This window comes from Tinamus guttatus, unplaced genomic scaffold (genome assembly GCF_059628265.1).
Source record: "Tinamus guttatus ecotype Peru unplaced genomic scaffold, ASM5962826v1 Tinamus_guttatus_pri_ptg000208l, whole genome shotgun sequence".
Classification (NCBI taxonomy): domain Eukaryota; kingdom Metazoa; phylum Chordata; class Aves; order Tinamiformes; family Tinamidae; genus Tinamus; species Tinamus guttatus.
In genome coordinates, this window is record NW_028288742.1 from 8,180,255 (window position 1) to 8,201,264 (window position 21,010).

Here is a 21,010-nt window from a genome sequence, read left to right on the forward strand (position 1 = left end):
GTGTATGACTTAGGTTACAGAGGGACAATTATGGGACCATATTTTCAAAAATATTTGTTAGTTGTGGATGTTAGAGCTTATATGTTTGCAATTTATACAATTTATGACATGATTCAGAACACCTGCACTTCAGCAGAAATTGTCTTTGACTTCTAGGGTTTTTATTTTTATTTTTATTTTTTTTTGAAATTAGTGAGCATCCACATCACCAGTTGACTTTAAAAGCAGTTGTGGGTGTCACAGAGACATTCAGCCACTTGCCCAAGGTCACAATGACAGGCAGGACGAGAGCTTCATGGAGCAGTTCCTGGCTCTGAGTAAACAAACACACATGACAAACTGATCAAATCCCCTGAACTGCACAGGGATCCTGTTTAGCTGCAGTTCTACAAATGGGTCATGTTTTTCTTAAATAAAATTTAAACTGCTATGCTTTCATAATAATAACAGTTATCACCATCTATGTAGCAACAATAACTACCAGCTGAGTAGGAACTATTGTCCACTATTGAGATCATCCCTTCCATTCTGGTGATTGCATTTAAAATGCCACACCTAGGGAATTGGTTGCAATGTGCCTTCGTGCCTTGGCTCAGCACTGACCTACTTGGTTGTAGAGTGACTTTAAGGCAGTGCCTCTTGGTTTACTTCTCTGGTGACTTATTGCAATTGGTTCTAGCAGTACGAGAGATGGGTAAAGAATGCAGGAAGCTCCACTTTCCATACCAGCTACACTAAGATTAAGGTTGCCTGGAAAGCTCAATAGCTGTAGAAAACAGCATGCTGGAGTGGAGCCACAGCCTCATCCCTCCTTATCTGTAATGTATGCTAACACAGAAAGCATTCTGGCTGCACCTCTTCACAAACACAGTAATTCCTTCAAGCTCTCACTTGACAGGGGTGCACCATGCTAGACAAAATCTCAATGTAATGCAGGAATAAAGTAGACTAGATTTTTGTCTTAGGTGTAAGCGTAATTTGACCAATGGTGATTCAGACTTAGAAGAGGCAAGGTTTGAGAAATAAGTTAAACTTTTTTTTTTTGTTTTGTTTAGCTGAATTCTCTAAGCACTGGGGACTAAGATGAGCTTACACAGAACCTTTTAACATGGCTCTGAGTCATGCATTATTATGACTTTTTAAAAGAATATAGAGTCACAAACATGAATTGGCTTGCCTATGCCTGCACAGAAATGTGCAGCTAGAGTCAGCATTACAACTTGGTTACTCAGAAGCACACGGATGCGCAACATGAATTGCACTTCTTCCTGCCCCCACTTGCTATAAAGGCTTCTCACAAATAATATTCTGTGTTCTTGTGTTCTCTTGATGTCTTTCATGAATGAGATGGTTCTTTTGGGGTGTAATTTTCTTTTTAATGAGTAATGTAATCCTATTCAATGTGTTCAGCTCCATGGTCACTGTAAATATAAATCTCAAAGTGTGAAAAAAGTGTGTATTCGGCTATGAGATCTCCTATGAAAAGCAATACAGAGCAGCAGAAAGCAAGGGTGTACTTAGGAAGAGTTCAAGAAGTGGCTAAGGGAATTTTTTCTTTCTATAACAAAACACAACCTGACAATGAGAGAACAATAACTTTAAATGAAACCAGTAAGTTCTCAAGATTTGGAGAAGTTCAGATTGATGCAGAAGTTGAGACTTATGTTTCCTGTCTGTTAATAGTTTATGAATGTCCTTGCCTCTCCTAGATGTGGGCATATCTGTTTGTGTCAGCTTCCCCAAGGCTCAGAGCAGAATCTGCAGGCCCTTTTCTTTAAAGCCTTTGGAATTTACATAACCCTGCAATTGTAGCAATGCGAAATGTGGCTCTGGTTACAATAACAAGGGTTTAGGGAACGCGGGGAGAGATTGTAGCGGCAAAGGCATAAAAGCAAAGCAAAACAAAACCCTACATGCTGTTTTAATTTTCAGCAGCCACGTGAGAACTGTCCTCCAGTTCCTGGCTATAAATACATCTCTGCCGTCATAGGAAGATGGAAAACAAAACAGTTCACATTCCTTCCAAATTTTTGTAAGCTTATAAGAAATAAAGGAAAGGTAAATATTTCAAAAGCATGTGTGTCTGTGTTAAGGAATGTCAAATTAGTACTCAAGGGGGTTGATATTTGCATCAAGTGAAGAAATTTGGCATTAAACCTCTCATTGCCTGCTTCCTCTCCACTCTACCACTTTCGAGAAAATCACTTAAGATAGCATAGCAGTTGTCCTAAATCCGGGCAATGCTTTGTAAGGTCCAAGGGTTCACTGCCCCAGTGTCAACTGAGGCAAGTACAAACATCTTTGTGATGAATGAGGACTACACAGAGGATGCCCATTGGTTCTACTTGTCAGATGTTAAATCCTGGCTCTGTTAAATGATGTTGCGTTAGGAAGATGGAGACCTGGTGCCAGGTTATTTTCCATTTCCCATTCACTTGCTTCTCTAAAGAGATGCAGGGGTAACGGGAATGCTTTTTGTGCCTTTTCTCCAGCCCTGAGCATTCATTTATCAGAAATAACTTGGAGGACTGAATAAATGGAAGACCAAATAAGGTATTAGACATATGGGATGAAATGGGAGGAGTTTCATTGAAGGAGAAGGCTTTCCAACCAGCGGAAACTCATGACTAGCATTAAGTGGTGAAATAGTATCCAGATTGATAGGACATCTGTTTTCTGGGAACCATACCAGTAGCAAAAACTGAAAGAAGAAACATTCCAGAACGTACTTGTATTCTAGGAAAGTTTTGGGGAGCAGATTGGCCATCCAAAGACAACTTCTTTATTGCAGTAGATGGGAAGAGAATAGTGACAGTGTTCTACTGACACTGAAGTGGATGATAGATGAAGATGGAAGATCAGCTTAAAGATTTTGTTGTGGCGACAAGAAACATCTTAATTTAAGGTTCTTATATTCCTATGACTGTTGTGGTATATGGAAAAAGTTAAAGTTAGTGAAGACAATGGAGGGACAGCCCTTGTATGAAGAACTAAGTATAATGTGCCCATAGCAAAAGCTTGCTCTGAAGTATTCCTTTTTTTATAATATCAAAAGATAAAAATGTTGCAATATAGGTTTATCTTGCAAGATTTTGGCCATTGTTAAAGTTGGAAACTTCAAAAGATTATCCACTGTCACCGTTTCTTCCATCATTTGCTGCTTTTATGCAAGGCTCAGATAAGAGCTCTGTGGAACTCCTGGGATACGTTGGATCTGGGCATTCAGGGAGTGGCTGGAAATGGTCAAATCTGAGACCTTATCTCAACTCTCTTTTATGAATAAACCTTGCTGTTCCTATTGCCTAAATTGAACTGAACTGAACCATATCAGTATCTTTTCCCTCTGTCCTCAGGAAGAAGGGGTGATGCAGAGCAACAAAGGACTCAGACTTCAAGAGCAAAAAAGAAGCTGGTGAAATTAAAAATTAAGAACTAAATTATTGTTTTCATGCAAATATTTCCATAACAAAGGAAAGCCAGGCCTGGGAAACACAGAAAGTGCAGCACAGTACAAGGGTATAACTGTGCAGAGAGAAGGTGGTGCATGTTCCCATCCACACAGGAACTGCCTAAAGACATCAAAGAGGACTAATTATTGGGCCCATTTGACTTACTGAGAAATAAGGCGAGAGAAAGAACTACGCTGTAATATGAAAAAGACAGACACTAGGTTTCCTTACTTGGAAGAGCGGAGACAACTTGACTACACGTGCTGTTGACAAAAGATACTGTGATTGCAGGGCAGTTATTTCCATGGTTCCATTTTACTGCCAAGTTTTCCCTCACAGCGTTATACCTAGAATCATTACTTCTCAAAGTCCCTACACAGTTCAGTTGGGGGCAGACAAATGCCAACACATTCTTCAGGGCAAACTCTTTTTGTATTTTTGAAAATTATCACTTTTTATTTTTTTCAGCAGCATCAAGGAGTCAAGGGAATGTATGAATAAAAGAATCTAGGTATCAAGTGTTCTCTCCCTTGCATTAAATCTTTTTACAGAGTTTTGGTCTCAAATGAAATGCTACATTATGGATTGAGTGACTTATGAAAAAAGGAAAGTTAGTGTATTTTCCAGTCATCCAGATTAATTAATAGAAATACCAATGGCTGTTTCACTGGCTGAAAATCTAAGCAGAGTATTTCAACTCTCTGTTAAAATGGGGAGTGGATTTTATAGACCTGTGAGACAGAGGAAGAGTGAGTGAACGAATGAATGAAAACAGCTGCAAAGCGCTGTAAAGTTTTTATTTCTGTGTGTTTGAGATGACCATGTTATTTGCAAGTGTTTAACCATGAGTATGTGTAGGAACAAGAGGAAAGGTTGGCCAGAGATGAAAATAATAAGCCGGTTGCTTGATGGATAAAATGATTTTCTGAGGCCAACCATTAGAGGTTAACAAGCAACACTTGGTGAGATATAAGTAGCACCAAGGAAGGTAGTGGTAAAGGTAGAGAGGTGAGGATATAAGAATCAGCTATATATCTATAATATATCTATATATCTATCTCTGTATCTCCTGGGTGGAAAAGAGGCTGTGGGGCTGTTAGGTTGTTGTGTGCTTCTCTCTGGTTTCCCACAAGAAAGTTACTTTTTTTTTTTTTTTTTTTTCCTCTCTCTCCTTTCTCTCTCTCTTTCTCTCTCTCACTCTCACAGTAAAGAAGATGTATACCTATTTGATACTGTCAAAAATTTATATTTATATTTACTTTGTTAGTTCACGTATTTACTAATTTCTGCCTTGCTTTTCCTTTTTTTGGAATACATCAGCCATTAGGAAATGATATCAATACTCAGGAGAAGATTTAATCATAGGATATCTAAATGTGAAGTGTTTGTGGCCACATAGTGACATGATTAAATGCCCATGGGATGGGGTTGAAAAATGTAAAAGGATCATATGGCTGGATAGTGAGATTCTGTGACACTACCAGATGCAGATTTGGAAGCAGAATCAAATAGCTCACAGTTATTCTATGTGGAAGAACAGGGATGTGGTCAGCTGTTCACATTCAATTATAGTTGACCAGCATGAAAAACTTTTACAGTTGCAAGTATAATATGGTATTAAAGCTGAGTTCAGGCTCAAGGTGAGAAGATGTAAATCGCACAGCTTTACATGATTAAGGATAGGACCAGGGAATATAAGGACAGTTTGAGTCATAAAGTGGTAATATAGGGAATGGAGGTAACATCTATGGTGAAGAGACTCATGCAAGAGTTAATCAGAAAGGTTTATCTGAAAGCACTTTCTGTGAAGGTAGAGACCAGAAGTTTTAAAATGTGACCTAATAGCTGGGAAAGAAATAGCAACATCAGCAAATTCAGAAGGAACTGTAGACTACAGGAAATCTGATTGATTTAAGTTGACTTTGAACTGTGCTATGAACATAAACTCTCCTCAAAGGGGATATCACCAGATTTAAGTGCTCCCTGCAGTGCATAGGATACCAGAGAACCAACATCTGCCTGGCAGTACCCAGTGTACATCATCACAGGGAATGATGACAGCCAGTTGAGAGGTGGGTGTTAGGGTTACCAGGCAGAGCAACATGGGCAACATTTTGGTGAGCTGGGGAGAAAGACTGCTTGATCAGATGTAGGTGATCAGACTTCTTGATTAGAAGAAGTAGGTGAGGCTTTCTTCTGACAGCTGCAGGCTGCTCCAGCAACCATTCTGATGTCTGCTGAAAGGATAACAGAGAGGACACAAGCAATCCAGGAGTTGTCTAAGTACACTGACGGTAGCTTCCTCGTACAGGATTGATGTATGGAAATTGATGACTGCCATCCTGGAGCGAGAGCCTCAAAGGGCCTCAGAGATGATTAAGGGACTAGGTCATGTGACATGAGGAAAGACTGTGAGACTATTGAGGACTGGAGGGGGCTACTGAGCCTGGAGTACAGCAGACTGAGGAAGATATCAGGGTGTATGTACCTGATGAGGCTGGGGGGTAAAGAAGACGGAACCAGAGTCTTGTCAGCGGTGACTGCTGAAAGGACAAGGGGCACAAGCTGAAATCCAGGAAATCTTTTCAACATATGAGAGGAGAGGGAAAAAACAAACAAACAAAAAAACAAACAAACAAATGAAAAAAAACACTTTTTTGTTATGGGGGTGGTCAAACACTTGAACAGGTTGCTTAGAGAGGTTTGTGGAATCTCCACCCTTAGAGGTACCTATAACCTCACTGGACCTGGCCCTGAGCAACCTGCTATAGTTGCCCCCACTTTGAACACAGAGACTGGACTACATCAACTCTAGAGGTCCCTTCTGACCTCAATGATTCTCTGATATCTTCATTAGTTTTTTCTCATGATTGAGCCAAAACATCTGAAGAGTTGCAATAGTAGCTGGCAGTAGAGAGGGAAACAGAGATCATAGGGGCCACATCCTAAATGCATTGTGCTGTACCACAACCAATTTGAAAAGGTTGTTCCAGGTCAGAAGTCAGAAATAGTAGTGAGAGGTTTTGTGGGGCTAGCATTGCTTCCTGTGTTGTATATAATTTGAAATTGAGCAGAGGACTTCATTTTCTAACATTTCTAATGCTATATCTTTCACTAATATCAAATTCTCACATCAAAGAAAAAGGCATGAATTTCCCTTATGTTGATGGACAATTGTTAAAATCATGTTGTTACTTCAGTGAAAAATGATGAAGTGAAAATAATGTTCTATGCTTCTGTCATCCCCAAAAGATTACGGTTTTCATTAATCTTAAGGCATCCAGGAGGAACAGACTCCTACAATCTTAATGATGTTTTTCTTAAAACAGTTTTGTGAAATTACATGAGAAGCAAACAAAGAGAAGGTTGCTTTAATGGTATTTCCTAAAATGACAGTACAGCAGCATTTGTGGAATGTCCTGGAGCACAGTCATTTGGCTTTAATAAAAGTAATGGAAAAATAAAACCAACAAGAAAATTAGCTGACTGATTAAAGTAAATAATTTATAACAGATCTCCCCTCTTAAATCCTGGAAGTCATCTCTTTAGAACAGTCCTTACAAAGAAGCCAGAGCCAATTGTTCTGTGTTAACTGAAAAAGATTTTTGTATATATTAATCCTGCACAGAATTGTTTCTTTTCCTCCATCCGTGATCCCTTGTGCTCATCTTCCTGGACTCAGAATTAATGGGTGAAGTACCTGATCAATAGTTTGTCTACAATGCAGGTAAAGTAAATGTTGAAGATATAATGATATGTGTGAAATAACCATAATAGGTTTGATTATACAGTGTGTCAAGTACACTGTTGAGTGCACTTAGGTGTTTTCTGGACTTTAGATGCAAAAACAGTACCCACTTCAAATAGTGGGATTTCTCTCATGTTTACTGTCAAGCATGTACTTAGAATCATGGTGATTCAAGATAAAGTGATTCCACCAAACCACTGGAAGACCAACCTTGTGTTGAAGTAGTAGAGGCTATACAGAAGCCTCTCTGCAGGTTTCTTCCATGGTTTCTTTTGAAAGCAACTGAAACATTGAGGATACCTTCTATATGGACGGAAAGCTAAACCAATTATTTGCAATTGTTTTTCCCGAAGGCCATCCCTACTGCCACAAGAGCTGTGGGTGAAGTGGGCTCTTCCTATGTGATGAGGATCTGAACTTAACACAGAAGACCCCAGCAGAGAGAGAAGACCTAATTAGAAACCACAAAGGTCATCCAGGTTAGTGATTTGCATGTGGGAACTGGGGGAAGAAAGGAATTTCAGGGAATAAGATTGAGGATATCACTTTTTGTTCTCTTCAATTTGTATGTTGTTATTTTCATTCATGACTCAGGAAGAGTCTTCCCCCTCATTGCAAGATGCTTTTCAACTTGGAGCACTAGAAGGTTATAGTAATCAGGGCCTTTCAGCCCTCCATTTAAATTAACTTATTTATGTATATTTAAAGGCAATGTGTCTGCTAACGGCATCAAAAATGTAAGCTGCTCCCCTTCTGCTCACTCGATTAGGGTTTAAGCAAAGTGGAAGAAAACTTGTACCCAGGCTATTCTACACGTGTTACTCATGCTGCCATTCAAACTGAGGGCCAGCACAGTAACTTGGATTTGATTATAATTGCAGTGCAAACTGGAGGCATTTCTTGTAAGTTAGGAAATAAGCTTATTGGAAATGATAGCTGAGTGATTTTTCTTGATTTTTATGCTGTATTTTTGCTCCCTCCTTCCTTACTCTGTCCTTCATTCTTCTAGAATGACCAACAATTAGAAGAAAACTTAGTGCCACCATCTTCTTTCTTAGTGCACTTTAGAACCCTTTGGTACTTTAGTCTCTTAGGAAAAGCCTGTGCATTGAAATCGTGCATGAACCCTAGCTGCTCTTAATGCCTCATTATTTGTAGTGCTCTTTCTTTTCTGTTAGAGTGCTCCCAGTAATCAGAGACAAAATAGCACAAAACCTTTTCTTCCCATTGTGTCTCACTGTATGGGATCCAAACTGCTATGAAGTTGTGTGACTTAGTCCTCTATGGCCACACACTCTGCAGCAGTGTTTACATGAGCACTATAAAACTGTAAAATGTTATCAAATTAGGATAGTGGGTATTTTGCACTGAGGTAAATGAGTCAACAAAGTGACAGGGCAATGGTGAATTAGATGTCAGAGGTCAAGCTTGGCCCTGCTTCTGCTCAATCGAGCACTAAGGTTCCTGCAGGTGCTCTCAGGAGCACTATTCTTCCCCTATGTTCTGGCAATATCTTAGAAGCTCACAGACAACTTATATTAAAAAAAAAAAAGTATAACCCCCAAACTTTAGATTCTGTTATCCAAAATAAACTATGATGTTTTGCTCACAGCTCCACTTTCCGTGCTGTCTATGAATATGCATTGAAGAGGGATATGTTTATTCCCCAGAACTTTAAACATTAGCATTTTACATCTTTAAAGTTTTCTAGGAAACTGACTATTTCAATCTTGATTAGCAGCATCTCTCAAAGGGACCAGTTTCTTCTCTGGCCCATGCAGAAGCCCATAAGAAAACACTGACTCTAGGTGGCCAGTCTCTGACTCTTGCAGAGTCAGGGCCACCGTCTTGCTAAACACGTTGTGAGCACACGCTGGGTCTCCTCCAGGCTCAGCCTGTTGCTGATGGGATCGTGCCTTGTGGCTGCTGGATGTGCCCACTGTTGCATCCCAGACACCAAGGTATTTTTCTCCAGAGTAACTCAGTCTTACTCTTAATCACATACATACCCCTCAGCACCCACTGCAGCATGGGTGCTCTGGATTTGTAGTGAACTGAACCATCTGGCCACGTACAGCAAAGATGATTTTACCCTTCTCTCCTTCCCACACCCTCACTCACCCCCACGTTCAAGCAACTTTCCAAGAGAGCAATTCAGCATCCTTTGCCTGAGAGCAAGGAACCACCTTTCCGTAGGAACTTTGTCCAATTTCCAGGAATCTTCAGTATACAGGAATTCCTGTAAGGAAAGCCAAGTGTTCTCCAGGAAAGTGTGTGTCACAAAATAAGGGAAGATTCCATGTGATGGAAGTTATGTTATGTCCTGGAAAATCAGGGTGGGCTAAGAGTGGTGCAATAGAGGAAAAAAACCTCCAAAACATCCAAGCCCTTCAAAGCCAGAATAAAGAGCTTGGCAATAGAGTACAGAGACTAAATGCCATTTGCAGTTAATTGCCATAATAGGTCAGCTGCCTTCCTAATTGATTTCAGCTTCATACTAAGGGATCAGCACTGGCAAATTAGTTTGCATGTAACCTTCAGAGGACATGAATAATCAGGATTTAGCAAACCACACCAACCATAACTAATTCTTCTAGCCCTTCTGCAAGGGATACACAGTAAGTGAATGCTGTCCCCTGACCCACATCACATGGAACTCGGACTTGCTTCTCCTGCTGCTTTTTTCCACTGAGATGCTATGAAGCAGTCAGATGCTTATAGAATGACAACCTGCAGTCACTCTTGAACGAAGCAAGTTTTTTTTAGGTGGCATGGGAGCAGTGTAATAGCTCCATCCCCAGCACTGTAAGGAAAACATCTCTGGAGCTCTCTAAGTGCTGAGCAGCTGTTTCAAAACTATGAATAACTAAGTATGATTCGCAATAGCCCAAAACTTTTTTAGACCAGAGAGTCGCACTAAGGCAGTTTAAAGACAGCTTCTACTTCTTTATTCTAGTCCTGTGCTAATCAAAAGTGAACCAAAGTAAATGATGTGTCCTAGACCCTGTATCAGAATAAGAAGTGGAGTTAGACTGTTCTACTGTGAGGTTTTTTTTTTTGGTGGCAGGGTGGGGGAGGACTTTGGACACTTCACTAACTTGTCACATTGTATACATTTTTAGTTCCTGTTCCTTTGCATAGACATTGCTTTGATTTTTGTGGAAGTCACTGTGGTCTTTGTGTTCGTAGCTAGAGACCGCCTTCGTTTCTGACTGCATTAATCTCCTGTTCTTGATCAAAACAAGACACATTCACTCATTGATCTAGTTTATTGCTGATTCAGTGGTGGTCAATACAACCTCAGAAGGTATTTCGTTAACACTTGCAAAATTTAAAACGGCACTCCTTTTTCTCCTTCCTACAGAGTTACACAAATCCACGTACAGAAAAGGAAAGGAATAAAAGGGAGAAAAGTTTTGAGCCCAAAATTATTTTTAGATGGTTCTTAGTGAAAGTCTGTGTTGCAGTGCAGTATAATATGGTTTCAGATTTTTTTTAAAAAAGGCAAAAAAATGAAGAAGGTTGAGGAAGGAATGCTACTATACAGAGTTTTTGTTGGAACAGTGCCAAAGAAGAGAAGCCCCCTCCAGCTCTCTGGTTCAGATATTTAGTAGATCTAGCCAACAACATGTGGTTACTAGTGATTGTACTCACCTGTCTTCAGGCTACTCCTTTCTGTGAGGTGATCACTTGCTAGCACATACTTTTGTTTTTTTAATTTTTCTTTCATTGTATGTCTTTAGAAGGTGGGAAGATAAAGAATGGAAGTAGGCCTTCAGAAGTGATGGGTTAAGCAAGGGAATCCTCCATTTTACAGGTCATTGCGCTATATTTTGCTAATTTGGAAGCAGCAAGAAAATGAAAGTATCTGAAGTTCAGCTGAATTGTTCTTTCTAAAGCTGGTCAGTAATCGCTAAAGTGTTAGAGACAGGTTCAAAGTGATCATGAAAGGTTAGATGTGAAGAGAATCCCGGTTTCTTCAAAGCAGTGGAGTGAAACGAGAGTGGGCTTGCTGGCTATGCATGTTTACAGTAGTCAAAGACCTGTTAATGACCTTCATGGCTGGCAGCTGATCAGAGTTTTGATGGAAGGAAATTTAAGCTCATTCTATGTGATCCTGTCTCCCTTGCCTTGGAGGATCCATGTTTGAGTGAGGCTGTTGTCTGAAAAGAGAGTTGTGCTTTCAAAATGTTTGAAAAACTTGAAGCAAAACTAAGAGGAGAAACTAATTAAAATTCTGGTAAAAGTTAAGTACTCTTTTCTTTTTTTTTTCCATTCAGTTGGGTTATCTCTGACTTTCACTTTCCAACATCTTGTAAGTCTTTGTCCCTTCTAAAGAAAAAGAAAAGAATGTCTTTTCTCTCTTTCCATAGATGTTAAAGAAAAAGAAAAGAATGTCTTTTCTCTCTTTCCATAGATGTTACCTGAGTTGCAAGAAATACTGACTGCTTTTCCTTTGGGCTTGGGTGTTTCCCTTGCCAACATGCAATTCGCGCAGACCGCTCACTAAAACTAAACATACGGTTATAGCAGGCTTGAGAAGTAAATGAAAGAGGAGGATCTGTGAAGAGGGAATAGGCTGAAGCTGAAATGGATCATTCCCAAAAGGGTCCAAGGCAACATTTCTTATGTTAGTATGATGGGTACCAAATGCACTTGCTAGCTCAGATCTTTAACTGGCTAACCCAAAGTACTGTATCTAAACATCCCTAGTTTGGGGGAACATTATGTGATGTGGACCAGTTTTTAATATGGAAGGCCTTTCCATATTCCATATGGAATCTGAGAAGCGTTTATATATATATATATATGTATGAAAAAATGCCTAGAAGAAAGTAAATATCTGGGACACTGATTTAAACCATTGTCAAGGAATGTTACACAGTATACAGTATGATATTGCCCTTGAGAGATGCTCAAAGCACCGTGTGGTGCTTCAGAGAGTGGGAGATGAGCAGAAACCTCTCTGCAGGGAGGGGCTGTTTCTGTAGCCTGTGGTGACAAAGCAGGAGAAGTCTCTGACCCTATGGCTGCCCAGGGTGGTGGTGTCAGGCATGGCAGCAGCTGAGGCCAGGGACTCGCAGTGTCTAATCCCATTGTCAGGCGAGCAGGCAGCCTGGTACCGGGGCTCCACTCACAAAGGGCACTCTTGTTCTTATGTTAATATACCCAGCTCTTTTTGTTGTGACAACTGATCTAACAAACAGTTCAGATCTCCAGAGGTGGAGCAATATCTCCCAGAAGCTTTTGCTTTTGTGTTGTATAAGGAATCTGTTTTTTGAGTAGCACATCATCTGCTTGCGTTTTGGTTTGTTTTTTGTTTATTTGCTTGTTTTTTACTTTGGCCCGGTTGCTTTTCTGAGATGGGATGATAATAATATGTGAAGTTGCTTACTGAGATTTCTTTCATGTGAGAGAACAACAAAAAACTGGGGGGGGGGGGGAAGAATTAGGGGAGAAGCCTTGAACTTGGTGTTGTCATTGGGGCCAGATTTTCATCCATGGAGTCTGTCACCCTGCAAATACATATGAAATAGCATTGCTCTATTATCCTTGGTAGCCAGAGCCTAAAAATGCATGATTATACACCCTGAATGTTTATGGAAATGGATGATAGTAGAAGATTTCTGATGGCCTTATTCCTCAATTCTGAAGTGGCTGCCATCTATAAGGATATCTGTGCTATCTTGGGGCATAGACCTTATCTGATGTAATATTCAGAAGGAAAAAGGTACTTTTTTTCTTTCTTGGGATCTTTGGGATGACTTCCCCTGGGTTTGTTATTCCCTATAAGCTAACAAAATTGTTCTTATTGTCACCTCTTGTGCAAGTGGATTCCTCTTGAGAATCAAACTTATTTTTGCAAATTACCATACTTTACAGATTTCACTGAGGTATCTGCAGCTTTTTCTGCATAATAATAAAAAGCTGGCTGCTCTGGCAGCCCTCACCCCGGCTGTTATTAATACAAGTACTGAATTATATAACACCCCAGCATAGCGTATTTTTTTTTCTATCCAGGGGACACAGAGTCACAAAAAGCAGTGACTTATCCAGTTTCATGTACTGAGTCAGTATTGAAGCAGGCAGCAAAATACAAATCCTTATTTAAATCCTAAATTTAATAAACCACACATTTTTCCTGCAGGCAGTAATAGGAACCAGGAGCTGTGCTGTAACCATTAGACAATGCTCTGTCAATGGAACATCCAGATGCTGCTGTGGGAGGGGTGGCAGATTTCACATGGGATTATAAGGAGCAACATATGTAAGGAGCAGGAGATGCTCTCTTTTTATCTTAACATTTATGGCAGTTTGAGCATCCAGGCCAGGGGTACAAGCCTGTTTCCTGCTGGTCACTTTTGGTGTTTTGCCTCTGTTTTGTTTTGTGTGTGTAGAGAAATAGAGCATCACTTTAGCTCCCCACAAGTCCCGGCTTCCTTCCAGCTTCCGCATCCTCCCTATCCAAATACGCAGCCACTGCAGTGTTTGACAAACTCTGCCTGTTTTAAACTCATCAGCCTAATCTTAGATGAGGGGTCAACTGGATGACCAGCTTTGCTTTAAGATGAGTGTTTTGTTAACATCTAACTAACAAGCAAGACAAAAATCTTTGTTGCACTGTATCATGATAAATGGTACTGTGTGCTAATGTGCTGAGAAGGGAGGTAATGCTGGTATGAGGGGAGCCAGCCTCAGCCTTGGCCTGCAGCTGCAGGATAATTGCCAGGGCTGCCTATGGCCCTCTGGCTCCCACATCTGGCCTGGGGAAGTGGAAGGTAGGGAGAAGGCAGGAGCAGGAATTAGCTAATCACTGCCTCCTCTCTCAGCTGCTCTTTCCTCTTCCAAAGGGAAACCAAGGAGACAGAGGGGAGAAGGGAGCAACCAAGCCAGTTAGGCAGGAGTGGCAGGGAAGGTAAAATGAGACAGGCCGCAGAAAGATCTGGCTTGTGGGAGGAGGAAGCAGGGAGCAAAGGGAGAGGGGCCTGGAGAAGGACCTGAAGAAAGCAGTGGGCAGAGATATGGGTGGAAAGTGAGCATTAATAGACCAATGGGATGATGTGGAGTGACAGGTGCACTGATGGAGTTAGAAGATCTTGTCTACTGTGCATCATGTATGCAATTTGCATGTGTAAATGATATACAGCTTTCCCAGGCTTTGTGCTGAGAAAGGCAGGAGCACAGTACAGCTCATGCTAGAGGAACGTTGATGGGACTCATGGTTTAATACAAAGCTATTAATGCTGAGGATTATAATTTAATAGCATGCCTAAACGGCTTCTTTACTTACAGGGTAGACCATATATATGTCAGTAGTTAGCGGGTACCTACTGAGCCTGTTTGTGGAGGACCATTAGCATCAGATGAGGTGGATTCACCTTTTGATTTTTACTCGCGTAATCTTTTACCACAGGACCAAAGATATAGAAAGATACCACATTAGACTGCCAGTAGTATGTCCCCATGTTGGCCTTGTTGTACATTGGTATAAACGAAGGCAGAGAGAGCCTGACAGTGGTGACTTGGCTGCAACTTGTTTGGTTTGGCCACTGATTTGAAGGTGGTATTTTCCCATATAACTTGCTTTCTCTAGCAATGCCTGTGTGTATGTATACACACATATATATACACACACATATTTGTATATATATGACTTTGCCTTGTGATACGTGTAGACTGGTGTTGTCATGATGAGAGATCAGTTATTGTAATGCAAACAAATGGCTTACATGTACAAGGAGAAAACCATTCCACTGGTTTTCCATGAGCTGAGAGAAAGAGGTTTTGCAGATGCTGTTACTATCTCTGAATTTCAGCATTGCTGTTTAACTGGGAATGTCGTTTCTTATGCTGCAGACAGCAACACATACAAGGCAGACAACTCCCCCATCCCCATTTAGCTGTTGGCATCAGATAGAGCTGCAATTGAAGTTAGAAAGTGGAAAACATGCTAGGAACAGTGGCTTACACAGGATTAAAGCTATCTGGAGAATGATTGAGGAGGAGAAAAACAGGGGAAGCTACAGCCTTTTATTTGATTAATCACATCCTCTCCGTTGCGAGGAATAAGAACTTCAGGGCAGTATGGCCCGATGCACCAGGTAGAGGGGTCTCCCCGGGCCGCGTCGGGCGCTGCTGCCGCGGCCTCGCTCGCGCCTCCCGGGCCGTGTCCCTGCGTGTCCCGGCAGCTGCGGCCGCGGCTCCCGCCAGGCCGGGGCTGGTCCCTTTAAGAAAGCGCATCCCGGGAGCAGGGGCCGGCCCTGCCTCCCGCAGCCCGCGGCGCCGGGCCGGGCTGCGCAATGGGAAGCGGCTCCCGGGCCGGGTGTCCGGGCGGGCGCGCGCAGCAGCAGCAGCAGCCGCCGCGGCCCCGCTCGCTCGCTCCGCAGCGGCAGCAGCAGCAGCAGCGCGAGGAGCGGCGCTCCTGCCTGGCGCCCGCGCACGGGATGGACGTTCCTGAGCGCTGAGCTCAGCGCCTCGGAAAAGCGGCGAGGAAAATACACAGCTGGATGAGATTGGTAAGTCAAGCTAAAGTCACATCCTCCTCCTTCGCGCTGCAGTTTTCCAGTCTCTTACTTCGTGATGTTTTTTGCAGGAGGCTTTTATATTGTCCTCTCAGCAGAGCAGCTGGGGAAACATGGAGGCAAAATAAACGTGCAAAAACTCTTGAGTGTTTGTCAGCGGCCGCGCTCGTGGTTTAAAGTCCATTTTCCACGTTGACGTTTGGCTGCCGGAGTTGGGAAGGGGAAAGCGGCAAGTGGTTTTGCATGCGGGGGAAAAGCAAGCTGCTAAGAGCTCCAATTGGTTTTTCCAGTGAGGATGATTCAAGAGGGAGATTTGAAAGAAAAAAAGAAATAGACTGTCCCGAAGCTCGAAATGATTTGTCATTCACTTTTGCGGAGTAAAAGCAACACCCTCGCCACGCAGCTTTAAAAGGCAGTCAGATGGGGCGACTTGCCCAGATAGCCGCGTTACCGGTGGCAATCCCGATGCGGAAATCTTCGGGAGCGCGGGGCTGCTCCGTGTTCCCCGTGGGCCGGCGAGGCGGGCGGGCGGCAGCGCCCCGCGCCCCGGGCAGGGGGCGATGTTGTCGCGCGTGGCGCCGCCGCGGCGGGGCCGGGAGCCCGCGGGGGGGGAGCCCTTGTGGGCAACGCGCGCGGAAATTATCCGCGTGTGCGGAAAGCTGCCGTGTGCGGCGCGCGGGCAGAGCAGGCGATGCGCATTTTGTTGTTTTATCTGGTTTTCTTTTCTTTTTATTTTCTTCCTCCCTCCTTTTTTTTTTTTTTTTTTTTAACTTAAGGGCACGAAAAGTGGATTGGTCTGAATTAAAAAAAAAAATCTGTTGCTCGACTCAGACGCTAATTAGAAATTGGAGCTCAGTTATGATCCTGTTATCTTTTCTGGAATGTGTTTTATGCATGGGGTCAGCCTGGAGAAAGGAAGGGAGGGAAAGTGCAGACTCTCCTGACTGAAGCATTACTTCAGTAATGGTGTGGGAGAAAAGGAAGGGCTATTACTCAGTGTTAATCAATTTACAGGCTGGAGTTAGGTGGCTGATATGGAAACACATCCTTTCTATCCAGTGTAGAGGTGGTGCAGAGGCTGGAGATCTATAAACTGAATAATAAGGGGAGCCATAAATCTTCACTGTTGAAGGGCTTCTCGTTGAGCAACTGGGGGAAGGGAGAGGGATGTGTCTGGGTAGCGATGCAGATTTCTTGGTAGAAATCTCTATTCTGCTGCTGGGACAGGAGGCGTGGTGACTGTGCCATGTGCTACTCATTTATAAACAAGAATGAGAGGACAGAGTCCTTACATCTATCTGTGTACACTTACATATGCGTACCCAGGTGTATACAATAACATTCTGCTGCTTTTTGGAGTAAACATCTGAGGACTCCTTGACTGAAAGGCATCACAGGAATGAAGGTGTTATTTTAACGAATACAATGTCAGAGTAGAGAAAACCAAGGCTGTTAAGTTTGGCTGCTACAGCAACTGTTAGAATGAAATATTTCTGTTGTAGTCTGTGGCTTTGATTGTACCTTCAACAACAAGATGATTCTGTCTGCCTTCGTTCCTGTTACTTTACTGTCACTTAAATCCTTTCAGTCCTTAATGCGAGGTGGGCTGGGCAACGCAGGTTGGAAGTGAGGGACCATATGGAACCCAGTTGTTCAGATTTCAAATTATTGCACTTCATTGCAAAGTTTAGGCTGCTACTACATCTGCTGAATCAGTGCAGTGCATGAGCAGGGGTAAACCTCACCTACAGAAGGCTGTTAAAAGTTATTGTGAGGCAGTGGGTCCTTGAGACAGTAGTAGATCTTTCAGGAAAAGAAGCAAGCTCTTTGTACTCCTGTTGTTCTTTAGACATCCAGGTATGAATGTTCCTTTGAAATGATGTGCTGGATGAAGGCAGGATTTCCCTGTTCAGTTCACCCTTGTCATTTTAGTCTAATATAGATTTTACTCATTTGTCACTTCTTTTGGTGGAACAGGCACTAGTTGGATGTCTACTTGCAACTTCAGTAACTTAGTGAGGATTCCTTTCTTTGCTTTCCTACAATTGGCTACTTGATGGGTTTACTCAGCTCTCCTTGTGCTGTGTAGAACATGCCAAGCTCCTGGGCAGGAGAGCAAATTCACTGAGAATGCAGACAGAGGTGTCAGACATCCTGAGACATGTTTGCACCTAGCAGATCCTTTTCTTGATTGGAGGCTAATTTCTTCATTGAGAATATTTTTTCCATGGTCATTGATGTTCAGTTAAGCTGTTACCACTTGCATCTTCCAGTATATTCTGTAACTTTTCTAACACGGTACCCAAAGTGGTTTCAGTTCAGCTGAAATACTTTCCTACTTGCCTATATTTTAAATAAAAACATCTGTGTTAATACAGAAAAGCGATGAAGTTTGGTATGGCTGATCCTCTTTTTACTGTTCTGCTGAGAAATTCACTTTAGGATGTCCACTTTTATTTCACTCTGGAGTGTTTTTTGGGAGTTATTTTCCATCTCGGAGTCCACACTGTACGTGTGTCAGGAGCCGATGCTGGGGTAAGACACTTGAACTGCGGAGTCTCCAGCACATTAGCTTAATGTGGCCTATGTGTGTGATATTAAAATGTGAAGAAATCCCTCACCTGTGTCTATGCCCAGTTAAAGAAACAGTGATTCCTTGAGTAGCATTTTTCTTTACTGTGAGGGTGCTGCTCTTAAGTAGATCCTTCCAGCTTTGGCAGCTGGTGGCATTCTGTGCCTGCCCCTGTAATGCTTAGCTACTCCACGCTGATGCTGACAGCAGCTCTCCTGGGTGAGTCTGACCAGAGAAAGGCTTGTGGTTACCCATCAAATTACTGGCAGATCAGTACCTAATATTACTAGGTAATTCAGACCCAGCCTATCTCTTTTACAGATCTTTAGATTCTTAACGCAGAATCAAGTAGCCTATCAGGTCCTACTGAATGAAGCTTAAAGTAAAATCCCTTCCCTAAGAACTCTTCTAGCTTCAAGGTAGCATAGGGTGTTGCCACAGGTTTTTCATGTGGTGCTCGTGGATCCGAATTGGATCGGGTCTTGCTCTAAGTTGTTAGTAAAATCTTTTTGCTTTATATACCAGAAGCAGGCTCCCAGTTCTTCAGTTTCATTTGGAAGACTCACTGTGCTGATATCAAAGAATGAGGCAGGCTAGTATGCTAACAGCTTTAATAGACCATGTTTAACTGAACAGTGCTACAAGGGGTTTTGTGCAGGATTTATTGGGCTGTCTTTACTTCTGACAGTCATTTGGAATGCCACCTTTTCCATCACATGGGATATTTTGGACTGTGTGTGGAGACCTCAAGTAATTGCTCTGTGCAGCATCAAAAAATGACCTGCAGAGAAGGTAAAGTGAAGGAAGTAAGATTGAATAGGTCTGAACATGGAGATGGGGAGGAATTATTGCAGGAATGTGTTCCCCGGAGAAAAATTTAAGTGGAGTGGATACCCATATGCAGCTAGTCCTGACTTTCAGACAGACTGCACCAAATCTGCCTGTGCGTGTGAGCATCCTCTAAGGAATTCATTTGTTTCCCTTCTTCACATATGCATAGCTGTTATCTTGTGGCTGAGACAGTTGATGACTGAGCTGTTTCTTTGTTTTATCTGTATTTCCAATGTTCTTTTCTTAATATGGTTCCTTACAATCCTTGGAAAACTTCAATCTGTGTATCCATTATTGAGAATATTATTTCTTAACTGTCAAAAATAATGAACCAAAATCTTTCTAAAACGTTTAGGCTCACTACCAGTTCATTATACTTACAAAAACATGATAGTGACCTAATGTATCATTAAATTATCACAATTAAATATTGCAGTTACCTTGCCAGCCAGTAAATCAAAGATACTGCAAAATTCCTTTTGTCCTCTTTGCTGCTCCATGAAAACCATCAAATAGTCTTCTATATACTTAGCCAAAGTGTGTATCCTGTTGATATGTTTTAGAGCATGAAATAGGGAAGTGAGGGAGGAATTTCTAGACCCCAAGGGAAGCAATAAGGATCCTGCTGAGTCCCCTTCCTTTTTCATAATCAGATAATTTCAAGAGACCATGGGTTATAAAGTTTCCACCTGAGAAGAAAAAAAGATGAAGTGGTAGCTGTAGCTTCCTATTTTGTCAAATTGTCCTTTTTTTGTTGTTGCTGTAAATACAGCAGAACTGGATACTTAAGGCGAGGCATACGGTCACAGGAAAACAGTGATGAAAATAGAGCTGCAGAGTCTGTAGAAGGTCTTTCAAATGGAGGTTTTTAACCCTCAAGTCCTTCGTCTACATAATTTTTAGTTTCTTGCTCTTCTGCATCGCTGTTCTTGAGATCCTTGCTAGGGTGAGACAGAAGGACCGTGACATAATGACTGGTCCCTTATGTTGTGTTGTCTATAGTGCAATATTCATGTACAACAGGTAGGCCAAGGACAGCACTCTTTGCCCCTGCCCTTCCCAGTTCTTTTCACTTCTTTTGACTGAGTATTCTGTGGTTTAGCCAATTCGATGGGTAAGTCAGACTGTGTGTCCAGTTACTCTTTTCTAGATGTACCAGGACCTGTAACTTCACCTACTTTGGTATATTAACAGGGATGATTATGTAGCTGTGCTTATTTTGAAATTCACTGAAAGTACATGGAGAAACTCTGTAATTTCAGTCCTTTAAGAGAATCTTTTCCAGCAGCTGATGAAACCCAAGCTCATGCCAGATGAAAAGCTCTTGTGTTATCATTTCAGTTAATTAAAAAAATAAACCCCAAATCCCTTACAGAGGCAGTTTTATAAATACCGTATGTGTGCGTACACGAATACTTCAATTTTGTATTGATTGTTTATACCTTTGAGAGCAGTCTGGACTTTCAGGTATAAGACTCAAGACACAGAAATTCTGGAAATTTTTTGTTTGTTTTTTTGTCGTGCATCTTAGTATAGCCAGAGCACCCTCAAAATAAAGTAAAAGCTCTCAGTGTTTTCATCAAAATGGTGAATTTGTGGAGAGAAAGGAAGAAAACATTCTAAAGGTTCAATTATATCTAGCGGTAGGCAAACAAAACATTTTTCTAGCAACTGGATACTTTAATAAAATGAGCGGTGACCTGATTAAATATGCCAAATGTGGGTGTGCTAAGAGACAGGAAGCCGAGTTTGAATGGAAGGGCACGCCGGAGGGGGGCCGAACTGCCTTTCTTGGCACACGCAGGGCTCTTAAGCGCAGAGCCCTGTAGGATGATGGAGTATTACCTTTCGGTAACTGAGGACAGCTTCACCAGTGAGCTGGGTTTAT

At 41.9% G+C, this 21,010-nt stretch overlaps 1 protein-coding gene across 4 annotated transcripts in view; it reads left to right on the forward strand.

Annotated features, from left to right (window-relative positions):
• The window catches only part of DAAM2 (dishevelled associated activator of morphogenesis 2), a 188,469-nt gene that overhangs the window by 11,949 nt on the left and 155,510 nt on the right, over positions 1–21,010 (forward strand). For 2 of the 4 annotated variants that reach the window (XM_088524249.1, XM_088524252.1), the window contains exon 1: positions 15,514–15,713. The gene's annotated coding sequence lies outside the window, so the exon portion shown is untranslated. Of the gene's footprint in view, positions 1–7,550; positions 7,677–8,248; positions 8,275–15,513; positions 15,714–21,010 lie in introns of those variants that run through there. The other 2 variants (XM_088524250.1, XM_088524251.1) reach the window with 2 other exon arrangements.